The following is a 24,850-nucleotide window of genomic DNA, read 5'->3' as shown; positions in this document are numbered from 1 at the left end:
TCCTCCCTATATAACCAGAACTGCTGCATTCTTGAAAGTACCACCTCCTGGCTGGAGGCCAACCAACTCAAAACCAGCACATTTAACAAAAATACAACCAAGGACCCTCACAAAGTCCACTTCACTCCCCTGCTACCTCTACCAGAGTAGGTGCTGGTATCTACAGCTGAGAGACCTGAAGACAGATCACATCACAGGAATCTTTGTAGGTGGTCCCCAGTACTAGCCCAGAGTCTGGTAGCTCTGCTGGGTGGCTAGATCCAAAAGAGAAATAACTATCACTGCAGTTTGGTTCTCAGGAACCCCCATCCCTAGGGGAAAGAGGAGAGCACCACATCAAGGGAGCACCCTGTGGGGCAAAAGAATCTGAACAGCAGCCCTTGAATCCCAGATCTTCCCTTTGACATAGTCCAAATGAAAAGGAACCAGAAAAACAATTCTGTTAATATGACAAAACAATATTCTTTAACACCCCCCAGAAGATCACACTAGCTCACACGCAATGGATCCAAACCAAGATGAAATCTCTGAAATATCATAGAAAGAATTCAGAAGGTCGATTATTAAGCCAATCAAGGAGGCATCAGAGAATGGCGAAATCCAACTTAAAGAAATTTTTTAAAAAAGGATACAGGATATGAATGGGAAAACCTCCAGTGAAATAGATAGCATAAATAAAAAGCAATCACAACTTCTGGAAATCAAGGACACTTAGAGAAATGCAAAATGCACTAGAAAGTCTCATCAATAGAATCAACAAGCAGAAGAAAGAACTTCAGAGCTTGAAGACAAGGTTTTCAAATTAACCCAATCCAATGGAGACAAAGAAAAAAATTTTTTTAATGAACAAAGCCTCCAAGAAGTTTGGGATTATGTTAAATGACCAAACCTAAGAATAATTGGCGTTCCCAAGGAAAAAGAGAAATCTAAAAGTTTGGAAAACATATTTGAGACGATAATTGAGGGAAACTTCCCTGGCCTTGCTAGAGATCTAGACATTCAAATACAAAAAGTTCCAAAAATACCTGGGAAATTCATTGCAAAAAGATCATCACCTAGGCACATAGTCATCAGGTTATGTAAAGTCAAGACAAAGGAATCTTAAGAGATGTGAGGCAAAAGCACCAAGTAACCTATAAAGGAAAACCTATCAGATAGCAGCCAATTTCTCAGCAGCGATCCTACAAGCTAGAAGGGATTGGGGTCCTATCTTTAGCCTCCTTAAACAAAACGATTATCAGCCAAGAATTTTGTATCCAGTGAAACTAAGCTTCATAAATGAAGGAAAGATACGATCTTTTTCAGATAAACAAATGCTGAGAGAATTCGCCATTACCAAGCCAGCACTACAAGAACTGCTAAAAGGAACTCTAAATGAAATAGCATGATGAATAGAATAGTCCCTCACATATCAATATTAACATTGAATGTATATAATGGCCTAAATGCTCCAGTTAAAAGATACAGAATGGCAGAATGAATAAGAACTCACCAATCAAATATCTGCTGACTTCAAGAGACTCACCTGACACATGAGGACTCACATAAACTTAAGGTAAAGGGGTGGAAAAAGATATTCCAACACCAAAAGCAATCAATCAGGGGTAGCTACTCTTATATCAGACAAAACAAACTTTAAAGCAACAGCAGTTAAAAAAGACAATGAAGGACATTATATAATGATAAAATGACTAGTCCAACAGAAAAATACCACAATCCTAAATATATACACACCTAACACTGAAGTTCCCAAATGTATAAAACAATTACTACTAGACCTAAGAAATGAGATAGACAGCAACACAACAATAGCAGGGGACTTCAATACTCCACTGACAGCACTAGAAAGGTCAGCAAGACAGAAAATCAACGAAGAAACAATGGACTTAAACTATACCCTAGAACAAATGGACTTAACAGATATTTACAGAACATTCTATGCAACAACTGCAGAACATACATTCTATTCATGAGCACAGGGAACATTCTCCAAGATAGACCATATGATAGGCCACAAAGCAAGTCTCAAAAAATTTAAGAAAATCAAAATTATACCAAGTACTCTTTCAGACCACAGTGGAATAAAATTGAAAATCAACTCCAAAAGGAACCCTCAAAACCATGCAAATGCGTGGAAATTACAAACCTGCTCCTGAACAATCACTGGGTCAACAATGAAATCAAGACGGAAATTAAAAAGTTCTTTGAACTGAACGATAATAGTGGCACAACCTATCAAAACCTCTGGGATCCAGCAAAGTGGTGCTAAGAGGAAATATCATAGGATCAAATGCCTTCATCAAAAAGTGTGAAAGAGGACAAACAGACAATCTTAGGACATACCTCAAGGAACTAGAGAAACAAGAACAAACCAAATCCAAACCCAGCAGAATAAAAGAAATAAGGAAGATCAGGGCAGCACTGAATGAAATGAAATGAAACTGAAACAAACAAACAAAAATACAAAAGATAAATGAAACAAAAACTGTTTCTTTGAAAAGATAAATAAAACTGATAGACCATTAGCAAAATTAATCAAGAAAACAAAAGAGAAGATCCAAATAAGCTCAATTAGAAATGGAGCGGGAGATATTACAACCAATACCACAGAAATACAACAGATCATTCAAGGCTACTACCAACACCTTTATGTGCATAAACTAGAAAACCTAGAGGAGATGGGGAAATTCCTGAAAATATACAACCCTCCTAGATTAAACCAGGAAGAAACAGAAACTCTGAACAGACCAATAACAAGCAGCAAGGTTGAAATGAAAATTTAAAAGTTACCAAGCAAAAAGGTCCAGGACCAGATGGATTCATACCTGAATTCTATCAGACATTCAAAGAAGAATTGGGACCAATCCTATGGACACTATTCCAAAAGACAGAAAAAGAGGGAATCTTCCCTAAATCATTCTGTGAAGCCAGTATCACCCTAATACCAAATCCTCCCTAAATCATTCTATGAAGCCAGTATCACCCTAATACCAAAACCAGGAAAGGACATAACAAAAAAAGAAAACTACAGACCAATATCCCTGATAAACATAGATGTAAAAATTCTCAACAAAATACTAGCTAACCAAATCCAACAGCATATCAAAAAGATAATCCACCGTGATCAAGTGGCTTTCATCCCAGGGATGCAGGGATGGTTTAATAATCCACAAGTCAATAAATGTGATATAAACAGAATTAAACATATAAACAGAATTAAAAATGAAAATCACATGGTCATCTCAATAGACACAGAAAAAGCATTTGGAAAAAACCCAGCATCCCTTTATGACTAAAACCCTCAGCATAATCAGCATAAAAGGGACAAACTTTAAGGTAATAAAAGCCATCTATGACAAACCCATAGTCAACATCATACTGAACGGGGAAAAGTTGAAAGCATTCTCCTGAGAACTGGAACAAGTCAGGGATGCCCACTTTCACCACTTCTTTTCAACATAGTACCGGAAGTCCTAGCCAGAGCGATAAGACAAGAGAAAGGAATAAAGGGCATCCAAATTGGTAATGAGGAAATTAAACTGTCTCTGCTGATGACATGATCATATACCTGGAAAACCCTAAAGACTCATTCAAAAAGTTCCTCAAACTGGTAAATAAATGCAGCAACATTTCAGGATAAGAAATTAACATGCACAAATCAAAGTCCTGCTATACACCAACAGCAACCAAGCTGAGAATCAAATCAAGAACCCAACCGCTGGCTGGGCACGGTGGCTCACGCCTGTAATCCCAGCACTTTGGAAGGCCAAGGCAGGGTGGATCACGAGGTCAGGAGATTGAGACCATCCTGGCTAACACGGTGAAACCACGTCTCTACTAAAAATAAAAAAAAAAAATTAGCCAGGCGTGGTGGCAGGCACCTGTAGTCCCAGCTACTTGGGAGGCTGAGGCAGGAGAATGGCATGAAGCCGGGAGGCGGAGCTTGCGGTGAGACGAGATCGCACCACTGCACTCCAGCCTGGGTGACAGAGCAAGTCTATGTCTCAAAAAAAAAAAAAAAGAACCCAACCACTTTTATAATAGCTGCAAAAATTAAAATAGAATACTTAGAAATATACTTAACCAAGGAGGTGAAAGGCCTCTACGAGCAAAACTACAAAACACTGCTGAAAGAAATCATAGGTGACAAAAACAAACGGAAACATCCCATGCTCATGGATTGGTAGAATCAATACTGTGAAAATGAACATACTGCTAAAAGCAACCTACAAATTCAATGCAATCCCCATCAAAATACCACCACCATTCTTCACAGAGCTAGAAAAAAAATCTGAAAATTCATAAGGAAACAAAAAAGAGCCCACATAGCCAAAGTAAGACTAAGCAAAAAGAACAAATCTGGAGGCATTACATTACCTGACTTCAAACTACACTATAAGGCCATAGTCACCAAAACAGCATGGTACTGGTATAAAAACAGGCATATAGATCAATGTAACAAAATAGAGAACCCAGAAATAAAGCCAAATACTTAGTCAACTGATCTTCGACAAAGCAAATAAAAACATAAAGTGGAGAAAGGACACCCTATTCAACAAATGGTGCTGGGATAATTGGCAAGCCACATGTAGAAAAATGAAACTGGATCTTTTAAATTGGCATAGTAGTGTGGCTGGCAAGATGGCCAAATAGGAACAGTTCCTGTTTGCAGCTTCCAGCGAGATCAATGCAGAAGGCCAGTGATTTCTGCATTTCCAACTGAGGTACCTGGCTCATCTCATTGGGACTGGTTAGACAGTCGGTGCGGCCCACAGAGGATAAGCCGAAGCAGGGTGAGGCATTGCCTAAGCCGGGAAGCACAAGGTGTCAGGGAACTCCATCCCCTAACCAAGGGAAGCCATGAGGGACTGTGCTGTAAGGAATGGTGCACTCTGGCCCCAGATACTATGATATTCCAACAGTCTTTACAACCCACAAACCAGGAGATTCTCTCAGGTGCCTATGCCACCAGTGCCCTGGGTATCAAGCACAAAACGGGGCAACTCTTTGAACAGACACCAAGCTAGCTGCAGGAGTTTCATTTCATACCCCAATGGCACCTGGAATGCTAGTGAGACAGAACCTTTCACGCCCCTGGAAAGGGAGCTGAAGCCAGGAAGCCAAGTGATCTATCTCAGCGGATCCCACCCCCACAGAGCCAGGCAAGCTAAAATCCACTGGCCTGAAATTCTCGCTGCCAGCACAGCAGTCTGAAGTCAACCTGAGATCCCTAAGCTTGGTGGGGGGAGGGCCATCCACCATTACTGAGGCTTCAGTAGGCAGTTTTCCCCCCACAGTGTGAACAAAACTACCAGGAAGTTCGAATAGGGTGGAGCCCACCACAGCTCAGCAAAGCCACTATAGCCAGACTGCCTGTCTAGATTCCTCCTCTCTGGGCAGGGCATCTCTGAAAAAAAGGCAGCAGCCCCAGTCAGGGGCTTATAGATAAAACTCCCATCTCCCTGGGACAGAGCACCTGGAGCAAGGGGAGGCTGTGGATGCAGTTTCAGGAGACTCAAACATTCCTGCCTGCCAGCTCTGAAGAGAGCAGTGGATCTCCCAGCACAGCACTTGAGTTCTGCTAAGGAACAGACTGCCTCCTCAAGTGGGTCCCTGATCCCTGTGTCTCCTGACTGGGAGATACCTCCCAGCAGGGATTGACAGACACCTCATACAGAAGAGCTCTGACTGGGATCTGGAGGATGCCCCTCCAGGACGAAGCTTCCAGAGGAAGGAACAGGGAGCAATCTCTGCTGTTTTGCAGCCTCCGTTGGTGATACCCAGGAAAACAGGGTCTCTGGAGTGGACCTCCAGCGAACTCCAACAGACCTGCAGCAGAGAGGCCTGACTGGTAGAAGGAAAACTAACAAACTGAAAGGAATAGCATCAACATCAACAAAAAGGACATCCACACAGAAACCGCATCCAAAGATCATCAGCATCAAAGACCAAAGGCAGATAAATCCATGAAGATGAGGAAAAACCAGCACAGAAAGTTTGAAAATTCCAAAAGCCAGAATGCCTCTTCTCCAAAGGATCACAACTCCTCGCCAGCAAAGGAACAAAACTGGACACAGAATTAGTTTGACAAATTGACAGAAGTAGGCTTCAGAAGGTGGGTAATAACAAACTCCTCTGAGCTAAAGGAGCATGTTCTAACCCAATAAAGGGAGCTAAGAAACTTGAAAAAAGGTTAGAGGAATTGCTAACTACAATGACCAGTTTAGAGAAGAACATAAATGACCTGATGGAGCTGAAAAACACAGCACGAGAACTTCATGAAGCATACACAAGTATCAATAGCCACATCAATCAAGTGGAAGAAATGATATCAGAGATTGAAGATCAACTTAATGAAATAAAGCCTGAAGACAAGATTAGAGAAAAAAGAATGAAAAGGAACGAACAAAGCTTCCAAGAAATATAAGATTATGTGAAAAAGACCAAACCTATGTTTGATTGGTGTACCTGAAAGTGATGGGGGGAATGGAACCAACTTGGAAAACCCTCTTCAGGATATTATCCAGGAGAACTTCCCCGACCTAGCAAGACAGACCAACATTCAAATTCATGAAATACAGAGAACACCACAAAGATACTCCTCGAGAAGAGCAACCCCAAGACACATAATCATCAGATTCACCAAGGTTGAAATGAAGGAAAAAATGTTAAGGGCAGCCAGAGACAAACATCAGGTTACCCACAAAGGGAAGCCAATCAGACTAACAGCAGATCTCTCAGCAGAAACCCTACAAGCCAGAAGAGAGTGGGGGCCAATATTCAACATTCTTAAAGAAAAGAATTTTCAACCCAGAATTTCATATCCAGACAAACTTAGCTTCATAAGTGAAGGAGAAATAAAATCCTTTACAGACAAGCAAATGCTGAGAGATTTTGTCATCACCAGGCCTGCCTTACAAGAGCTCCTGAAGGAAGCACTAAACATGGAAAGGAAAAACCAGTACCAGCCACTACAATAACATGCCAAATTGTAAAGACCATGAACACTATGAAGAAACTGCATCAACTAAAGGGAAAAATAACCAGCTAGCATCATAATGACAGGATCAAATTCACACATAATGATACTAATCTTAAATGTTAATGGGATAAATTCCCCAATTAAAAGACACAAACTGGGAAATTGCATAGAGTCAAGACCCATTGGTGTGCTGTATTCAGGAGACCCATCTCATGTGCAAAGACACACATAGGCTCAAAATAAAGGGATGGAGAAATATTTAGCAAGCAAATGGAAAGTAAAAAAAAAAAAAAATGCAGGGGTTGCAATCCGAGTCTCTGATAGACTAAAACCAACAAAGAGCAAAAGATACAAAGAAGGGCATTACATAATGGTAAAGGTATCAATGCAACAAGAAGAATGAACTATCCTAAATATATATGCACCCAATATAGGAGCACCCAGATTCATAAAGCAAGTTCTTAGAGACCTACAAAGAGACTTAGATTCCCACACAATAATAGTGGGAGACTTTAGCACCCCACTGTCAATATTAGAAAGATCAATGAGACAGAAAATTAACAAGGATATACAGGACTCGAACTCAGCTCTGGACCAAGCAGACCTAATAGAAATCTACAGAACTCTCCACCCCAAATCAACAGAATATACATTCTTCTCAGCACTACCTCGCACTTATTCTAAAATTGACCACATAATTGGAAGTAAAACACTCTTCAGCAAATGCAAAAGAATGGAAATGATAACAAACAGTCTCTCAGACCACAGTGCAATCAAATTAGAACTCAGGATTAAGAAACTCACTCAAAACTACACAACTCCATGGATACTGAAAAACCTGCTCCTGGATGACTACTGAGTAAATAACTAAATGAAGGCAGAAATAAATAAGTTATTTGAAACCAATGAGAACAAAGACACAACATACCAGAATCTCTGGGACACAGCTAAAGTGGTGTTTACAGGGAAATTTATAGCACTAAATGCCCACAGAATAAAGCAGGAAAGATCTAAAATTGACACCCTAACATCACAATTAAAAGAACTAGAGAAGCAAGAGCAAACAAATTCAAAAGCTAGCAGAAGACAAGAAATAACTAAGATCAGAGCAGAACTGAAGGAGATAGAGAAACGAAAAACCCATCAAAAAATCAATGAATGCAGGAGCTGGTTTCTTCAAAAGATCAACAAAATAGACTGCTAGCCAGACTAATAAACAAGAAAAGAGAGAAGAATAAAATAGATACAATAAAAAATGATAAAGAGGATATCACCACTGATCCCACAGAAATACAAACTGCCATCAGAGAATACTTATAACACCTCTAAGCAAATAAACCAGAAAACCTAGAAGAAATGGAAAAATTCCAGAAGAAATAGATAAATACACCCTCCCAAGACTAAACCAAGAAAAAGTTGAATCCCTGAATAAACCAATAACAAGTTCTGAAATCGAGGCAGTAATTAATAGCCTACCAACAACAACAACAAAAAAAACCAGGACCAGATGGATTCACAGCCAAATTCTACAAGAGGTAGAAAGAGGAGCTGGTACCATTCCTTCTGAAACTACTCCAAACAATAGAAAAAGAGGGACTCCTCCCTAATTCATTTTATGGGGTCAGCATCATCCTGATACCAAAACCTGGCAGAGACACAAGAAAAAAAGAAAATTTCAGGCCAATATACCTGATGAACATTGATGCAAAAATCCTCAATAAAATACTAGCAAATCGAATCCAGAAGCACATCAAAAAGCTTATCCACCATGACCAAGTCAGCTTCATCCTTGGGATGCAAGGCTCGTCCAACAGATGCAAATCAATAAATGTTATCCATCACATAAACAGAACCAACAACAAAATCCACATGATTATCTCAATAGATGCAGAAAAGGCCTTTGATAAAATTCAACAGCCCTTCATGCTAAAAACTCTCAATAAACTAGGTATTGATGGAAAGTATCTCAAAATAATAAAAGCTATTTATGACAAACCCACAGCCAATATCATACTGAATGGGCAAAAATGGGATGCATTCCCTTTGAAAACTGGCACAAGACAATGATGCCCTCTCTCACCACTCCTATTCAACATAGTATTGGAAGTTTTGGCCAGGGCAATCAGGCAAGATAAAGAAATAAAGGATATTCAAATAGGAAGAGAGGAAGTTAAATTGTCTCTGTTTGCAGATGACATGATTGTATATTTAGAAGACCCCATTGTCTCAGCCCAAAATCTCCTTAAGCTGATAAGCAACTTCAGCAAAGTCTCAGGATACAAAATCAATGTGCAAAAAGCATTCCTACACACCAACAACAGACAAACAGAACCAAATCATGTGTGAACTCCCATTCACAATTGCTACAAAGAGAATAAAATACCTAGGAATACAACTTACAAGGGATGTGAAGGATCTCTTCAAGGAAAACTACAAACTATTGCTCAAGGAAACCAGAGAGGAAACAAAAAAATGGAAAAACATTCCATGCTCATGGAAAGGAAGAATCGATATCATGAAAATGGCCATACTGCCCAGAGTAATTTATAGATTCAATGCTATCCCCATCAAGCTACCACTGACTTTCTTCACAGAATGAGAAAAATCTACTTGAAATTTCATATGGAACCAAAAAAGAGCCTGTGTAGCCAAGACAATCCTAAGCAAAAAGAACAAAGCTGGAGGCATCAAGCTACCTGACTTCAAACTATACTACAAGGCTACAGTAACTGAAACAGCATGGTACTGGTACCAAAACAGATATATAGACCAATGGAACAGAACAGAAGCCTCATAAATGATGCCACACATCTACAAGCATCAGATCTTTGACAAACCTGACAAAAACAAGCACTGGGGAAAGGATTCCCTATTTAATAAATGGTGTTGGGAAAACTGGCTACCCATATGCAGAAAACTGAAACTAGACTCCTTCCTTACACGTTATACAAAAATTAACTCAAGATGGATTAAAGACTTAAATGTAAGACGTAAAACTATAAAAACCCTAGAAGAAAACCTAGGCAATACCACTCAAGACATAGGCATGGGCAAAGACTTCACGGCTAAAACACCAAAAGCAATGGCAACAGAAGCCAAAATAGACAAATGGGATCTAATTAAACTAAAGAACTTCTTCACAACAAAAGAAACTATCATCAGAGTAAACAGGCAACATACAGGATGGGAGAAAAAAATTGCAATCTATCCATCTGACAAAGGGCTAATATCCAGAATCTACAAAGAACTTAAACAAATTTACAAGAAAAAATCAAACAACCCACTTTGGGAGGCCGAGGCGGGTGGATCACGAGGTCAGGAGATCGAGACCATCCTGGCTAACATGGTGAAACCCCGTCTCTACTAAAAAATACTAAAAATTAGCCGGGCGTGGTGGCGGGCGCCTGTAGTCCCAGCTACTCGGGAGGCTGAGGCAGGAGAATGGCGTGAACCCAGGAGGCGGAGCTTGCAGTGAGCCGAGATCGCGCCACTGCACTCCAGCCTGGGCGACAGAGCGAGACTCCGCCTCAAAAAAAAAAAAAAAAAAAAAAAATCAAACAACCCCACCAAAAAGTGGGTGAAGGATATGAACAGACACTTCTTAAAAGAAGACATTTATACAGCCAAAAAACATATGAAAAAAAGCTCATCATCAATGGTCATTAGAGAAATGCAAATCAAAACCACAATGAGATACCATCTCACACCAGTTAGAATGGCAATCATTAAAAAGTCAGGAAACAACAGATGCTGGAGAGGATGTGGAGAAATTGGAACACTTTTACACTGTTAGTGGGAGTGTAAATTAGTTCAACCATTGTGGAAGACAATCCCATCAAAAAGTGGACTAATGACATGAATAGACAATTCTCAAAAGAAAATATACAAATAGGCAACAAACATATGAAAAATGCTCAACATTACTAATTATCAGGGAAATGCAAATTAAAGCCACAATGTGATACCACCTCACTCCTGCAAGAACGGCCTTAATCAAAAAAATCGAAAAACAATAGATGTCGGAGTGGATGTGGTGAAATGGGAACACTTTTACACTGTTGGCGAAAATGTAAACTAGTACAACCACTATGGAAAACAGGGTGGAAATTCCTTAAAGAACTAAAAGTAGATCTACCATTTGATCCAGCAGTCCCACTCCTGGGTATCTACCCAGAGGAATGGAAGTCATTATATGAAAAAGATACCTGCACACACATGTATATAGCAGCACAATTAGCAATTGCAAAAATATGGAACCAGCCCAAATGCCAATCAATCAATGAGTGAATAAAGAAAATGTGGTAGGCTGGGCGCGGTGGCTCACGCCTGTAATCCCAGCACTTTGGGAGGCCGAGGTGGGTGGATCACGAGGTAAGGAGTTCAAGACCAGCCTGGCCAAGATGGTGAAACCCCATCTCTACTAAAAATACAAAAAATTAGCTGGGCACTATGGCAGGCGCCTGTAGTCCCAGCTACTCAGGAGGCTGAAGAAGGAGAATCATTTGAACCTGGAGGGTGGAGGTTGCAGTGAGCCGAGTTCGTGCCACTGTACTCCAGCCTGGGTGACAGAGTGAAACTCCATCTCAAAAAAAAAGAAAAAGAAAATGTGGTAGATATAGATACAGATATATAGGGGTGTGTGTGTGTGTGTGTGTGTGTGTGTGTGTGTGTGTGTGTGTCATGGAATACTATTCAGCCATGAAAAGGAATGAAATAATAGCATTCGCAGAGAACTGAATGGAACTGGAGACCATTATTCTAAGTGAAGTAACTCAGGAATGTAAAACCAAACATTGTATGTTCTCACTTAGAAGTGGGAGCTAAGCTATGAGGATGCAACGGCATAAGAATAATACAATGGACTTTGGGGACTCAGGGGAAAGAGTGGGAGGGGTGAGGGATAAAAGACTACACAATGGGTACAGTGTACACTGCTCAGGTGATGGGTACACCAAAATCTCAGAAATCACCACTAAAGAACTTACTCATGTAACCAAACACCACCTGTTCTCCAAAAACCTATTGAAATAAAACAATAAAAATAAAATAAAACAAAAAAGAATAATAAGGCAAGAATAAGCGTGCCCCCAAAGTCCTTTAGTCATCCATTTGTGACAACATCACACAGAGGCAGCATTTCAGCGTGGCTAGGAAAAAAGCCACTCTGGATGCAGTTGCCCTCTACAACTAATAAAACGTGATTATAGATGTGCTATTAGGCATGTCACTGCACATTTAGAAAGCTGCTATCCCTACTTCTGCCTCTTCCCAGAGTTCTGCAATCACAAATTCCACTCTGAACCAGCAGAGAGGTAAGATGGAAAATAAGGAGTGAGGTTGGAGGAAAACAGTCCCAGGCATGATGATCTATCTATGTTGGCAAGAAGGAGAGACACGGTGATGAAATCAGTATTAGCAGGAGAAAAGGGTGAGTCCTAGTGGTCATCTCACACTAAACAAGGGCTGCCTTCCCACAAGGTCACTCACACATCGCAGTCATTCCCTAGCCCATGTTCATTACATACATACATATGCACACCTATGATATACTACATATATATGCACACCTATGATATACATACATACATAGAAGGCATATTAGAATTACTCTGCAGAAATTCCAACACATGGGTATCTGTCTCTCAAGTCTGGGCTCGAAGAATGGTCCCTGGAAACCTCCCACCTGCTGTCACCCCTTCACCATGTGGCTCCTGGCTTCCAAGTCACAACATGGAAGTTCAACCCTTATCAATGGCTGAAAGGCATTGGTGCTGGGACTAGCTGCCCATCCTAATGAGCAAAAGAGCCAAGCATTTTTCTTTCCCATTAAGCTGCTAGAATCCTTAAAGAGGCTCACCCCTACATCCTTCTTTGTGTATCTAGAAACATCTGAATTGGCTGAAGGTATTCCTCTTAGGCCCATGAGAATCTCTAGGCCCCTCACTGAGCCCCTCTCCAAAATGCAAGGAACAGACATATGGCAGGCATGGAATGCCCATATTCAGCTCCCATGGTGAAGACGGACCTTGCTTATGCCCTCTGGCACTCTCCTTCCTTTCCCTTTCCTCCACACACTCTCTTTCATTATCAAATGACTGAACATAGTAAGGGAAAGAAGAAGAGGTCTTTAGCATCTCCAAAAAACAGTGAAAAGGAACATATTAATTCCATGCATGCCTTTCTCCCAACTCAAGTGCCTTGCCTCACTCATCCTATAGTAACTCTTCAGACAGATTCCAGTGGAAACTAAACATATTGCACTGATCAATTGATGCACACAACAGGTAATTTCTTTACAATTTCTTTGTAATTGTCAGATGTATTCAAGAAGGTAATTTTAACTATTTCAAATTATTGCCTCATTGGCTCTAAATATAGGCAATCGTTTCTTAAAAACAGCCTTAAAAACACATAATCTATTTTTAGGATGTCTAATATGACAAAATAAATAAATAAAAACAGAAACTATGATAGTGAAAACTGCCATTGTATTTGAAAACCATTTGAAAGCGGATTATGAGTTTTCTACTAGGCATATGAGTAATTTGAGTTTCTGGATAATTTCATTATTAACAATAACATTTTCTGAGCATCTCTTTGTAAAGTACTATGCTCTCTGCTCTCTATTTCATATCTACCTCAGTAATAGGACTATTGCAGCTCAATCCTAATACAATTCTAACATTCACAGATATAGTGTTTGATCTCTAACATCTCTTAGCTCCTAAAAGCCAGTGCTTAAAACAATTATATTAATCATTAGATCCATACTCATATAGCTTAGATGAAGAAAGGCATGGCATTCAACATCCCTTCAGAGCTGCATAGGCTGTCTTGAAAGGGCATGTTATGATTATCACTTTGCCAATGGTGCATGCATCAGGGTTGGCCTAAACCTCAGCTCTACCAAAACCAGCTGCCTGAGCATCCAGTCCCAAGAATGTAACTGCTTGCCTGGTGTTTTCCAAAGCCATTCCCCTCCCTCAGGACACTTAAGGGCAAAAAGTTGAGAGATTAAAAGATTTGAGAGTCCAGAGAGAATTCAGACATCCTGACTTCTGGCAACTCCCCTTCCCCTGTTTTCCTACAGCCCAGATGGCGCTTAATCAGTGATGAGTGCTAGAAAATCACTTAGCATTATTGAAACTTCTCTACCACACTGTTTTCTCAGAGCAACATATACATTATCTCTGTAGCATGTATTTGCATTAGGAATTTTCTGGATACAATTACCCTTTGCAACTAATAAAATAAGATGTAATTATAGATGGACTGTTAGCAGTGCCACTTTACATTTAGGTTGATATGTTTGTGGCTGTCTGGAATTCCAGCTCTGAGTGCTGTTGATTGCTTTCATCCACACATGTTATTTCTGGAGATGGTGCTGCTCAGGGTGAGAGCTATCTGGGGCAGCACAATCACACTCCTTTGGGGGCCTCCCTGTCTCCTTGGGCTTGCACTTTTGACCTTCTTCTGAATAGCTTACAATGCATAATTCAACCCAAAGAGGGGCCTCAGTTGCTGCCTTGAATCCAAGATCTAGTGGTATGACTTTAAAGTCAGTTTAGTGTCAGCTGATTTAAATGAAGAACAGAGATTTATGTACAGAGACCTTAATTTAAAATTTCAGAAAAAACCCACGAGACTTGGACAAAGAGCTCTATATAACTTCTCTGCATTTTCTGCAGTGAGCATGTATTACTTAAAAAAAAAACAGAAAAATCATTTAATACGTGTTATATAAAGTCAGAAGGGAAATAGGACTTTTCTTTTGAGATCGTGAAGACTTACCATGGGGACCATGGATTCAGGGAGATTTTAAGGGAATTCACTTCTAAAAACTCAACTCCCTAAACTAGGTCTTACTGAAAACTGTGCCTGAAGACATGTCCACTTACTGTTATACCTCAATATAAAAAAGTAAGAATAAATTGATGTAGAGTGTTCAGAAAATAATAAATAGAAGCTTCACTTTGGGTTTCTCTTGACTCTAACATCTTAAAAGCAGCAGGAGGTATCCTCAGCAACCATTATATGCATGTCTGCGGAGGAGGGGTCCAAGTCTTAAGAATATTCAAAGATGACTACATGAAATCCTCTAGCAATGAGAAAAATATCACTTTAGACACAAGCCAAGCAATGTGATCTGATAGCTGTCCATCAAATGAATGAGGGAGACCTAAGAGCTCAGTGCACACAGGTGAGGAGGAGGCCAGAAAATCTGCCTTGAAGCACGATCCTCTCAATGGCTAATGCCTGGAAATAATTGAGACATCTGAGGGAATCTAACCGGGGAGGGAAAGATTTCACAGAGCAGCAGGTAGGGGGACTGCCCAGTCTGAAGACTCGGGGACAGATCAGCTGGCCAGGCAGTTAGCACAGTGTCCAGCAAGAACTGTGTGAAAGAATCACTTTAATAAAGAAGCCAGAAGATGTGGGGCTGTGAGCCATGTGGCCATGAAGTGCCTGGGGGCCAGGTTGTTGGAGGTGTGGAGTCCAGAGACTGAGTCCTGCAGCAGGGAAGCTCTGGAAAAGTTGCAAATAGGGACATGGCATTGGAGAACAGTTTAATGTTTGGGAATATCAGCCTTGACCCCAGAGAGCCCATGACAAAGATTCCAGCTCTGCTACTCTGCTCCCCTTGCCATGAGACCTAAGGCAAGTCCAGCTCAGGGGCCTCAGTTTCCTCCCCTCTAAACTGGGGTTCTAATAGTAGTTATCTCACCAAGTGTCATGAAAATTAAACAAAATAATTCAAGTAAAGCACTTATTACAGTGCATGGCACAATATAAGAGGCCAGCTGTCAAAATAATAATTATTTGTTCCCCATTTTTTAAAGCAGAGTAAAATGTCAAATAGAAGCAAATGGTTTGTCTCAATCCCAGTTCAGGGGCAGAATTATAAAATGAAGATAGCTGAGGCTCAGAGGATTGGCTGAGCAGGGGTAGTAGCAAAACATAATGTCAAGTGTTTTCTATGCTTTTCTTTCCCAGCATGCCACGTGGGTCAGTCAGCACTCTGCACCCTCACAGATGAGAACAAGTCTAAGAAGGGAGGTCATAGACAAAGGAGACTCTAAGGACTCTACGTGGCTATCAACACCCAGAAGTAGATAAGACAGCTCATGTTGTGTTCAATGTGAATACCTATCATGGCCAATTATGAATGCATTCAGTTATCTTTTCACGCATTTGTTCATTCAGTAAGCATGTACTCAGCATCAACCACATGGAAAACACTACCCCACATGTGTGAGGTACCCAGGATACAAAGATTTTTAGAAGTACATGCATATAACTTCTGCTCTCAAGGAGAACAGGGGGTGAGTCTGTCTAACAAGGGGTGAGTCAAGATAGGCATTAACAAATTGACCCTGAGATCTCAGAATTTTAACATACCAAGGATATGTTTCTCTCGCATGCTTGCACAGTGGGAGAGGGCTAAGGGGAGGGGAGGGAGGATCTGCTCCACACGGTGACTCAGGGACCAACACTGACAGATGCTTCACATCTCAACACTTTCCAAATCACTACAGCAGTGGAAGAAGCAGCTGGAGGGCTTCACATGGATCCTTAAATGCTTGAGTCTGAAAATGACAAGCATTGCTTCTGCTCTGCCCATTGGCCAGTTATCTCATAGCCCTGCCTAGCTACAAAAGGTAGGAAATCTGAGGGAACACGGAGATTCTCTGAATCATAATCATCTCTGACATAAATGGGAAAGCAGAAAAGCAACAGCAGTTAAATAAAACTTAAACATTGTCTGCTGCCTCAGGCGGCACAAGGAATAGGCAATGCCCTGAAGAACTACAGAAAAAAGGAATAGAGGTCGTAGAAAAGAGTAGAAGCCTCCTCAGGCCAACAGAGATCAGAACCAGTCTCGTTTCCCTTGAGCAAAACATCATAAAAGATGCTCTACTCAGTCAACCTTAGATCAACACTGAGCAGGCAAGTGTTCTCTTTACCACCAAATTGAAATCCTTACTCCAGAACATCATGGCACTTCTCATCCAAGACCTTCACGTTACCTCTTCCTGCTTATTGTGTAAAATTATGTACATTCTCCAAAAGCCCTAGGAAACTAATCCCATTTCTAAGTCAAATAATGCTCTTAACTTGCTATGTGAACAATCCCCATGCTTTAGAGACAGTTAACACCCACCCTGCCCTGCCTACCTCTCAGAAGAAAGTATGGCTAAAGTGAGTCCACTAATGTAGAAAATATAAAATCTTATGAAAACATGTACTACAGTTGTTGATGACAAAATGTTTGGGTTTGTTTACATAAGCTGCAAGTAAGAAAATAATGAAATCTTACTCAGCCAGGAAATGTTATTTCCACAGAGACACATCCATCTTGTCTGGGGGTGGGGGGTTTAAAATATGCATGACATAAAATTTATCATTTTAACCATTTCTGCGTGTGCAGTTCAGTGTCTTTAAGTTCCTACATTCACATTGTTGTGCAACTACCACCCCTGTCCATCTCCAGAACTTTTCATCATCCCAAACTGAAGTTCTGGATTTGTTCATCAATAACTCCCCATTGCCGCCTCCTCCAGCCCCTGGTAACCACTATTCTACTTTCTACCTCTATTACTCTGACTATTCCCACCTTCCCTCTCTTTATCAAGAAATATTTATTGAGCATGCACTGTGCCAGGCCCTGGAGATACACCTGTGGACCCAATAGACATGACCTTGCCCTCACAGAGCTTACATACATTGCCTTTGCAGCTAGGAACGTGGACAAAAGCTTCAAGGAGACTGTTGCAGCATTGCACAGGGACAAATCTGTGGCAACAGCCATATATTTTTGATCTTTTCATTTTTCAGGGAAAAGAGAGTGCTAGTGACTCTCTCCTGCCTCTAAGATTGAGTAGTTTATAGGACCAGCATTAGGATGATACTTGCCTGACATGTAAACCCAAACTCCTTCCCCCATACAGTTCTGTGTCTCCAGGAAAGTAGTTGAATCTTAGCAGGTGATTTCTACATCTATAAAAGGGGATCGGGGTATTTGTGCAGGCCCATGGAACACATAATTCCAGGTAAGTTCATCTTCATCCTGCCCATGTCCCCAGTTCATGCCATCCACTACTTCACCCACCTGTAGCTTAGCTTTGGAATAACTGACCACAGAGCTATTCCGTACTCTCCTCCGACCTTTTCTGATCACCTCCTTTCTGCCCCATAGACAGATAACTTTGTCATAAATTGACATGGGAGATCAAGTGTCCCAAAGGATCACAGTTCAAAATAAGATAGCACACCTCCAGTCTACCAAATCCCATTGAGGAATATATTTCCCAGAGCTGTCTCCTAGCAGCCACTGAGGGGCTCTCATGAATTGGGCAGGGTTCTTATGTCCCAGTCCCAATAGCACTAGCAGTCACTGGACTTCTTGACTTTTGTTAGACATCCTTTGAAAACATTCAAGTCATTTTTCAATGAAAGGAAACCAATATGTTCAATCCTGCTAATGTTTAGTGCCCTGCAGAAATAAGGTATTGAATAGTATTCTTCTGAATCTGAAATGTCCCAGATTGGTTCCTCAAATACAGTCCCTACACTAAGAGATTCTGGATATTGAGCTAGTGGTATACATCAGGTTGTTTTGTTTTGTTCTGTTAACCATAAATCTGACCACAAGTAAATGTTTTCTAACAAGCACAAGCCATATAAAAAAGACCTTCATGACTATTAGGTTGTCCAACGCTTAAACAGATGCCCTCCCATGGCTGGACTAGCAACAAGTCCACAGAGGCCTCCTGGTGGATTCATTTCCACTGGGAAGCATGCACACTTTTGCTGCACTTACACGATGCAAAGACCAAGTTTTAAAGGCAAAAAAAAAGGCAATAATACTCAATCGCAGAGAAACCTTAAACCATGTATCATTAACCTTTCTCCATAATTTCTTTTGAGTTACACACCACCATTTTTTTATAGGTCATTCTTTAAAAGGGTTTAGCAATGTTTTTCCCCTTTGAGTTGTGGGAGCCAAAGGAGTATATACTTTATTCTTTTATGTTCTACCTTGTAGATGTTTTAAAAATGTTCTACACTGACCATGTATCATATTGATAAACAGAAAAAATAAAATAATTATGATTTCTTTCATGAGAATAAGGCATATAGAAAAGAAAAAGATTTTATTCAAAAATTTAAAGTGAGCAAGTAAGTTTGTTAATTCACTCTCTTTTTATTTTTCTCATCTGATAGAGAATGCATGTAATAACCAATAAAATTCTTTTTTATGAACTATGAAAATACATGGAATGCTTAGATGCAAAACAAAATCATCATAAGCATTTCTTAGAAGAGCTGACATCAATTTCTCTCCTCTGGCATATTTTAGCTAAAACTTCATTAATTATTAGCAAAAATAATTTTTTAAAATGAAAAAAATGTCAAACCAAACGCAACTTTAATAATTTAGAATTTAAGGACAAATGCTTCTTATCTTTTAAGAAGCTCTTATAAGATCATCTTATCTCTTACAGTACAAATATTGTTACAGTTGAACACGAAGATGACAATAAACAATGCGAACCCCCTGCCTCAACACAGCTTTTTGACCTCATGAATCACCGCTAATTTGCACACAGAAACCTCCAAAAAAGAAAGCCAAATTCAGTTGGAGGAGCACCCACTGGCCCTTTTTCCCTCCCACTGCTGTGTGCTGCGCTTCTTCGTTAACTCAGCTTCCGCCATACCCTCAATCTTCACCTAGGGACCACAGCTGCTCTCTGTCCTTGACCTCCCTGCCTCAGGAGAATCCTGCGAGTCATTAAGGACCTGCTCCCACTCCCAAATGGAGGCCTCATATTCTTCCACAGCCTTCAAGGGTGAAGCTATCTTTCTTATTCCCTAATACTTCTTCCAGATCATTCCTCTTCCAACTTTCTGGGAAAACCCTACTCTTCTTCATCCCCCTCATCTTTATCTGCCATATGTCCCAGTCACTCCTCGCTTTCATTTAACATGATAGAACCCACTTACTGTCTTCATCCCAACCTGCAAATGCTCCCACACTGTGGGAATCTCAAAACTCCATCCTAGCCTCTCGGTTTCTTCACATGACTGCACCTTAGGGGTTCAGAGGTAATGAAAGATTTTACTAGACAGTTTATCAAGTCTGATCATCTTGAGTAGTTAGTCATACTGATGTCGAGTAAATATCTTTATCTGTGATCACTCCATCTCTGAAATATTCCATTCAAACTTCCTGATGTCTTCTCACAATCTCCTGCCCTAGGTCTCTCACTGAATTACTCATGACACACCTATCAATCAGCCCCATCTGTCATATTATACATCCAGCTTGGACTCTGTCATCTGACCACTCTCCTTGCAATATCATCAACTCATTTGCCCACCTGGCCTTCCATCACCTCTGGCCTGGAAAAGCCCAGCTCTGTGTACAAAAAACTCTCTACCTTCTGCATGCCACATCTGTGCTGCTTAACACTGCTAGGGACTGAACTCATAAGTTACTACAATAGCAATAAAAATGACAAGAACAACAATAAGAAGAAGAAGAATATTTATTAAGTGCTTACTACCTACCAGACACTGTACTAAATGCTTTACACATGTTATCTAAGCTCACAACTACCCCATGAACAACTCAGTGTACTCATTATCTCCATTCTTGGAAGAAACTGATGATCAGAGACATTATATCCTTGCCCACATTAACACACATGGTGTCAGAATAGGGCTTCACAGGCACTGAGCCCAGGCATGTCTTACCTCAGAGCCCGTGCTCACCAGCACAGCGTGGACCACTGTTGTCAGTCTCTAGCACCCTACAGCGCTGTTCCTCTCATAACACAGTAGCTACTCTACATCCTCATTATCCTCAGGCCTCCTTCTTCTAACCCCCACCTCCCAGCTGAAGCTGAGGCCCTCAACTTCTGCTTCACAGAAAAAGTAAGAGCCATACAAAAAGAGAATACCTGCCTTCACTTCCCATCACCAACCCAATTAAATTAGCACCCCATCCTTTCATCCCTCCCTCTTCCTTCCATGCCACCCACTTCTCAGGGACCTTGCCTACTGATTCCCCATTCTCCTCTGCTTCTTGTACTGTCTTAACTTCTCACTCCCATTAGCAAGTAAGCAGGCTCATTCTCACCTCCAGTCCTCTACTACACAGAGGAATGATGTTATTCTTCTCTTCATTTGCTGGGATTCACATTCTGCCACTTCCACCAAGAAGTCTCTCATCCTCAACTCCCAAGGGAGGTCATAACACCCATCCTCTAAGCTCACTCCTACTGTGATCTGAGCTTCCTTCTCTCATCCTTGTCTATTCCTCGACTGACCTTCCAGGCTCCCCAGTAGATGGCGAGTTCCGTGAGGGCAGGGACCTTGTTCAATGAAATAGTCTCTACCCTGGCATAGTGCTTGGCACAAAGTAGGTACCCAAAAATATATATTGAATGAATTAATGAATAGACTAATAGATGCAAGGAGAGGCAAGGTGACAGAGAACTTTAAAGCTGCAGAACATTTAGACTATGAAATAAGAAAAAGGGAGTCATTAATATTTTTGAGCAAAAAGGATGAAACAATAAAAGCTAAGCTTGGTTTTGTTTTATAAGATTAGTCTTGTTGTGTCTTTGGAATAAAATGAAGTACAGAGACTAGACTTCTGAGGCCAACCAAAGCAATATTACAAGCACAAAGTAACAAATGCCTAATCTAGGGTTACAGTAATAAAAATGAAATTATATTTCAAAACAAAAATCAGTAAGACTTCCTGATGCATCCATTGTGCGGGCTGAATGCAACTGGACAAATCAAGATGACTCCATCTACTTCAGGATTCTGCAGTCCACGAGTAGTAGAATATAAAGTTTAAGGCGACATGTGTGCTATAATATGTTTTTGGTTACTTGTCTAAAAGTTATTTAGCCTGTCATATTCATTTAGTATATCCTATGAACTGAGCATGATTCTTAGGATACAGCTAGTGCTGACTGAACCGATGGATGAATTTAAATTCCTCTTTTATTGCCTCAGGTCACTTTTTGGAAGGTAGGGAATATATAAATCTAATACATAGATATGCATATAGATACAGATATATGTATGGATTCCAAATGTGAATCCCAGGCAATGAAGAGAAAAATATATATATATATATATATGTTTTCAATATATAATTGTACATTTATTTGTATATATGAGGTGTGTACATGTATGCATATATTATTATACACACATCCCTGTTTCCTCTAATGTCTTTTTTTCAACACACGAAAGCTATAACAACCACACAGAATTAAATCTTTTCCTTGGATTTCTCTAGTCAAATGTTAATCTCCTATTAACAATCCTTGCTCCCAGTCTTTTTATCTGAATTACCAATAACATGCATTTTTTTCTTCCTAAAGATATTATTATCATCTGAATATATTTCATTGAAAAAGATATGCAAATGGCAAAAACACATGAAAAGGTACATCATTAGTAATCAGGGAAATGCAATTCAAAACCACGATGAGATACCACTTCACATCCACTAGAAAGACTATAATCAAAAAGAAAGATAATAACAAGTATTGACAAGGATGTGGAAAAATTGAAACCTTCTTACACTGCTAGTGGGAATGTAAAATGGTACAGTCACTTTGGAAAACAGGCTGGTAGTTAAACATAAAGTTACCATGTGACCCAGCAATTCTGCTTCTACATATTTACCCAAAAGCAATAAAACACACATCCACAAAAGAAAAAAACCTTACATAAACCTGGCCATTAGAGCAAGACCCCATCTCTACAAAATAAAATAAAAAATTATCCAGGTGTGGTGGCATGCACCTATAGTCCCAGCTACTTGAGAGGATGACATGTAGCTCCTACTGACGTGGAAGGACTGCTTGAGCCCAAGAGGTTGAGGCTGCAGTAAGCCATGTTTGCACCACTGCACTCCAGCCTGGGCAACAGAGCAAGACCCTGTCTCAAAAAAAAAAGAAAAACTTATAAACAAATGTTCATAGCAGCATTATATGTAATAGTGAAAAAGTATAAATAGCTTAAATGTTCATCAACTGATAAATAGATAAACAAAATGTGGTATATCTATACAATGAAATACTAAGTGGCCTTGAAAAAGAATGAAGTACTAATACATGCTACAACATGGATGAACCTTGAAAGCATTATGCTGAGTGGGGAAAAAAAGCCAGTCACAAAAGACTATATATCGTATTATTTCTTTTCTATGAACTGTCTAAAATAGTCAAATCTATAAAAACAGAAAGTAGATTAGTGGTTGGAGGAGGGGGTATTGAGGAGTGGTGATGGAAGGATGCAGGGTTTCTGTGGAAAGTAATAAAAATGTTCTAAAATTGATTGTGGTAACGATTATACAACTTCTTGAATATACTAAAAACCATTGACTTATACACTGTAAATGAGTGAATCATTTGGTATGTGATTTATATCTCAATAAAGGTGTTACAAAATATATTGTCATGGAAGTAGTACACTTGTATAGATAAACTTATTTATTTAGAGAAAAGGAGCAAAAATAAATGGGGGTGCCATTTTCAGTGGTGAGAGGTTGGGCATATGTACACCAAATGACTGCTTTTCAAGAAATAAATCAGGAACGTGACATAGACAGCACTAGTCAAGGGCAGTCTGAATACTGCCAATAACGTTACCTTTTGCCTTTACTTAGGATAAATTCTTGTGCTAAAGAATCTGAATTAGGCCGGGCACAGTGGCTCACGCCTGTAATCCCAGCACTTTGGGAGGCCGAGGCGGGCAGATCACGAGGTCAGGAGGCCAACACCATCCTGGCTAACACGGTGAAACCCCGTCTCTACTAAAAATACAAAACATTAGCCGGCTGTGGTGGCGGTCGCCTGTAGTCCCAGCTACTCGGGACGCTGAGGCAGGAGAATGGCATGAACCCAGGAGGCAGAGCTTGCAGTGAGCCGAGATCGCGCCACTGCACTCCGGCCTGGGCGACAGAGCAAGACTCCGTCTCAAAAAAAAGAAAAGAATCTGAATTAAATAGCAATATCATTGTCTATCATTTCACTAAATTTTGGCTAACCTACTCTGTCCAAAGGGAAATGAGAATTTCAAGGCAAGAAAAATGTGGCTGGTCTAATTTAGAAAATACTGAGATAAGGATTATTTCCTTGGGAGGAAAAGTAAACAAAAAAATACCCCGGTTCATTTTTCTCTGAGATCCCATTCAAATTCCATGTTCTCATCTGTAGAATACGGAGGAGGGCATTTAACTAGATACCCTTAAGCTTCTTTCTGCTTCCAAAATTCTATGACTATGGCACACAATTAAACCAAGGAATATGTATCAGAATTGTGGTGAAACCTATCAGGATTACAGGGAAAACTTCAAGATTTGCCAGGAGCTCAGATAGAAACTTCATCTGGGTTGGAAAACCTTGGAACATTGGAAAACCTTGTCTAAGAGCTCATGCTCTACACTGACTCTTTTACCTGAAGTAGATAAGATGGGAAAAATTCAATTCAGCATAATTGCTCGTCCCACCATCTGTAATAACAACTAATGATCAGGGTGTGTTTTAAGCCTGAATTGTTTCCGTCACTATGTGAAGAGAAACAATCACAAAAAGACTCTCTCTGAAATTGTCTGAACTGTTCAGGCCTAGGAATTGTGACTGGCCAATTTCTTTCAAATATTATTGTTTTCTAATGGAGTGGGACTCAGCAAGAAATTTTTCAGGCCAAAGTAACACATGCTTCTTACCCCTTGATAAATCCAGACAAGATGGGGCATTCAAAATAGGAAAAAGACTTTGGGACAACGATGGAATGTGAATTGGCTTCTTAGCTCTGCAACTGGAAAGCAAAATT

Source organism: Gorilla gorilla, chromosome 3 (genome assembly GCF_029281585.2).
Source record: "Gorilla gorilla gorilla isolate KB3781 chromosome 3, NHGRI_mGorGor1-v2.1_pri, whole genome shotgun sequence".
NCBI lineage: Eukaryota > Metazoa > Chordata > Mammalia > Primates > Hominidae > Gorilla > Gorilla gorilla.
The sequence above is the reverse complement of the archived record's forward strand: the minus strand, read 5'-3'. Positions refer to the sequence as shown.